At 37.4% G+C, this 4,409-nt stretch overlaps 1 pseudogene; it reads right to left on the bottom strand.

Annotated features, from left to right (window-relative positions):
- Window positions 1-658: 658 nt before the first annotated feature.
- LOC114627193 lies at window positions 659-1,147 on the bottom strand (annotated as a pseudogene).
- Window positions 1,148-4,409: the final 3,262 nt, after the last annotated feature.

Here is a 4,409-nt window from a genome sequence, read left to right as displayed (position 1 = left end):
GATCACGCTAAATTTTCCTCTCATGTTATATTTCCTCTCATGTATATTTCTCTCATGTTAAGTAATATATAAGTAACCATGTAATATATTTTCATGTCTTTTGTAACTGTAATATAGAAATTGAACTATGTAATTTACTAATTCTTCCTATGTAAAACTTACAAAGGAAGATATTTTTGAGCTGAGGATGGAGTGTATTACAACTTGTACATCAAGCTAGGCCTGGCGGCTACCTATTCTCAATACAGTAATTAAAAGACCAATTTCATATTGGAAAAGAAGAAACACCAAAAACAAACAAAACCCAAACTCAAACCAAAAACGCAGGCATGGTGGTGGTGGCTGTTATTCATTGTTGCTACACGGTTAGAGGTATAAAGAGACTCAGCAAGCATCTTTTTTTTTTATTAGGCAAAGAATTCTATTAACCTTTTCCAAACTTTATTCCCAGGCTTTTTCTGCTTAATTTGCCGCAAAGAATGAATTAGATATAAGTGGAAACTGAAAAGAGATGCACTGTCCGGGGGCATGGGCTTAAAAATGTTAAAGATCTAGATCTTTATCAGATCCAAAATAAACAAAAAAAAAGTTTTTTAAACAGCAGTCATGGTATAAAATGCCACCTGAAAATGTCACCTTCTTCAGAAGTTGCTTCCATTCAGTTTGCCTCATTCTTAGAAGCCTCATCAAAATTCTCCACCAGATCTGGAACTTCATCATCATCATCCTCTCCAGTAGCAAGTGGTGCTTTTCCATCCACAGATTGTTTGGGCAGAGCTTCAGCCAGTCTCCTTAAGCGAGTCAGACTGTCTGCACCGAGCTGGTTTAGGATGCTGGGAAGCATGTCTGTCCGCTGCTTTGTCTCAGCGTGGCCTTTAATGGTGAAGGTGTTTGCTCCCAGAGATGCCTGAACTTTAGGGTTGTTAAAATGGATCACTGTTCCTTGGTTTGTAAACATGTTCACCTCTTCAATACCAGAGATACTGTTTACCTCAACTTCTTTAAGGAGAACTGCAGTTTTTTTATCATCTGCTGTGGCTGTTCTGTGAACCACCATCTTCTTTCTACAAGCAGTTCCTTTCCCACCAATGTGTACTTGTGCCTGCAATTTGGCGAGTTTTTCCTGGTTCATGATCGTTTCTTTCATCTTGTCAGAGTGGAAATGGGACTGCGCAGGGAACTAAGGTTCATGCTCAGGGGTTCTCGGGCAGACCAGCTGAGATTAGGCACACATACGCGGGGATGCAAGATGGCAGCTAAGGGAGCCCGGAAAGTCCTCCACCTTCAAGATACTGAAGTGAGATAAAAATTTAAACAGAAATCCAAACATACATGCATCCAAGCAGTCCTGGTCAAGTTCCTGTCCATCCCCTACCATCATTAGCTCCTGTTATAAGGTGGTATGACAAGTTGTTAAGCTCTAGAAACCTCTTTTAGGGAGACAAATTTCCCCACTGGCTGATACCCTTTCTGTCTCCTAGCATGATTTCTATAGTGAATCCCATTTCTGTGGGGCCTGTGGTTTCAATAACAGTCTTGATGGTCAGATTAAGAAACACTTGTGTCTCTTCAAACTCTAAGGATAGTTTGAAGGTTAGTATCTTCATTTCTGCTAAGCCAGTACAATGTCTGTGAACCAACACTTAACCAGGCTTGTGAACAGCACACTTCCTGTCTGCCACCCTGTTTGCTTTGTTTTCTTATTTTCTTTCTTTCTTTCTTTCTTTCTTTCTTTCTTTCTTTCTTTCTTTCCTTCTTCCTTCCTTCCTTCCTTCCTTCCTTTCTTTCTTTCTTCCTTCCTTCCTCCCTTCTGTCTTTTTTTATTGTTACATCTCCTTTTCTTTATTCTTAAGCAAATTTCTTACAGCTAGGGTAACTGCTCAGAGTAGTTAATTCTTATGAGAGTATATATATATATATTAGTCTGACAATAATTAATCAGTACTAGTTGGATCTAGAAAATATCATTATTTTAGGAGAATTCCTGGACTGTGCTTATCTGAGTTTGTAGTACATTTAATTAAAATGCTATTTTCAAAATACATGCCCAGAGTTCTATTTTTTCCCCTTGGACCACTTATTTTAAGGAATAAGGAGTGAAAACACGTAATAGATAAGCAAACACCTGGGAGGCTGTAAAAATTGCTTTCAACTTAGATGTCTATAAGCCTGAACTCATACAACTTTGTATTGAATATAATTTTAAACTTCAACAATTTCCTGTGATATTACATTTACTTGAAGAAAACAAAATATGTCTATATGTTATGTGCTATACTTTCTGCTCTCAACCGCTTTTTGATATTTCCCCTGAGAAGAGGATGTACACATACTGTAAAAGTTGCTCAGATGTAACAGTTTTCCTTTAAATGTTTATTTGTAATTTGTTCTCTCAATTCAGTAGACCTTACAGCATATTAGGAGTCTCTGATTCTAATGTTCTGAAGGTGAAAGCATTACAAAACATATTTAAAACATAGTTGGATCTGACAGTTTAGTTCAGTGGCACAAATTGTGAGTTTGAACCCAGAAGTGGAAAAACAAAATAATAAGCTAAGCAAGTTTGTTTGTTAAATGTTCTGGGAATTATTAGAGTATTCATTGTTCAATTTTTTTCATTCAGAATTCTCTCTCCGCTAGAACATTCTGTTGAGATGACTCCATGAGAAACAAAAGGTTAAGTGTTGCTATTGAAAATGTTTTCTTTCGCCCTGTTTCAGTCTCACCTGCTGCTCTCTATTGCGTGTCTCAATGCCAGGATTCTGGAGGGTTGTATTTATTCCATTTTCCCCCCACACTAGAGTAAAATCACACAGGTTTCCTAGAGACAGATAATTTCGTCATAAACATTCCTTGTACTTGTCCTCTTACCTCGAATGTAACAAAATGGCCCTTTCAAAGGAAAATGTTACAGCTATGTAGCAGTCTTTTTTTTTTCTTCCAGCAGAAATTTTTAGATGAAAAGAAAAAACAAAAACAACCAAACAAAAAAAAACCTCTCATGGAACTCTCAGTGTTCAAAATGTATGCCACACCTTCCATGGCCAACTATAGGAAAAAAACAAACAAACAAAAAAGCAAAACAAACAAACAAACAAAAAAAAAAACAATAAAAAACAATAAAAACCTCTACTTACGTTTCATTAAAGAAAAGCACCGTAACTTGAAGCATGATTTATTAGCAGAAAAGAAAGAAAACAAGAAAAAAAGAGTCTATGAAAATCAACCTGGTAATTAAGTTGTTAACAAATAAGTAAAGAAAAAGGGGTGGGGGGCAAAGAGACAATATGGAAAGGTATTTGACAGGAAGGACTTTTCATGTACTTGAAAAGTCAAAATTGTCCTTAGGAAGTCTTAGGAAGTGAACAGGGTTCAGCTGGCAGGACACCTTGTGACTTCCTGTGATAGGTAATCTGGAGTGATCATGGTATAACATGGGTGGACTATGAGTCTCAGAGTTAACAACCGTGTCACCTACAGGAGTTAACTTTATACTCTCTTGCTTAAGCCAATACATAGTTCTAGGTGTACACACAAACCAAGTTCATGAAACTGTCCTCTGATGAAGAGGGAAGTGTCACAGACAATGTGATTAATCAATGAGAATAGAAACAGAAGCTTTATTATACTACAGTTAATTAAAAGCAAAGCAAAAATTAATATCTAACAAATGGAAAAAGAATAGATGAACAATTAACTACAGTCCTGTGCTCTGGAAAATATGTATGGGTTGCCAGGAAGATTTCTATCCCTGCCCACTGTCAGTTCACAATACTTTTATCTCAAAGGCTGTACATAGCTTCATGCCTATTACAAAGAAGTGTCACAATTTGTAAATTCATCATTTGCATCCTAAAGGGATTTGCCATTATATCAGGTAGCATCTGAAAATGGCTGATGAATCACACAAGTCTTACAAGCCTTAAAGTGTTGGTTCCTTGGAGGAAAAGAAAAGTATAATACAAAGGTAATACAAAAAAGTGCCGCTTTGCTTTTCCTTAGTTTCTTTTTCTTCTCTTTTCTTTTTTTTTTTTTTTGGTTTTTTGTTTGTTTGTTTGTTTGAGACAGGATTTCTCTGTATAGCCCTGGCTGTCCTGGAACTCACTCTGACTCTATAGACCAGGCTGGCCTTGAACTCAGAAATCTGCCTGCTTCTGTCTCCCAAGTGCTGGGATTAAAGGCGTGCGCCACCACTGCCCAGCATTCCTTAGTTTCTTAATGAAATTGTTTTCCTATCTGGGTAGTGTGCAAGGAGGAGTACTAGAATCTTCCAGTGCCCTCCACTACTGTTGGTAATGCTGATGCTGGTGATTCTTAGTCCTAACATGCTGAGGTGGGAGCGTGCTAACCTTAATGCAATCCTATGTCCTCTGTCTTTGTGGGGAAAATGGATGTCAGGATTGGTTTGC

Source organism: Grammomys surdaster, unplaced genomic scaffold (genome assembly GCF_004785775.1).
Source record: "Grammomys surdaster isolate TR1022 unplaced genomic scaffold, NIH_TR_1.0 243, whole genome shotgun sequence".
NCBI lineage: Eukaryota > Metazoa > Chordata > Mammalia > Rodentia > Muridae > Grammomys > Grammomys surdaster.
The sequence above is the reverse complement of the archived record's forward strand: the minus strand, read 5'-3'. Positions and strand labels throughout refer to the sequence as shown.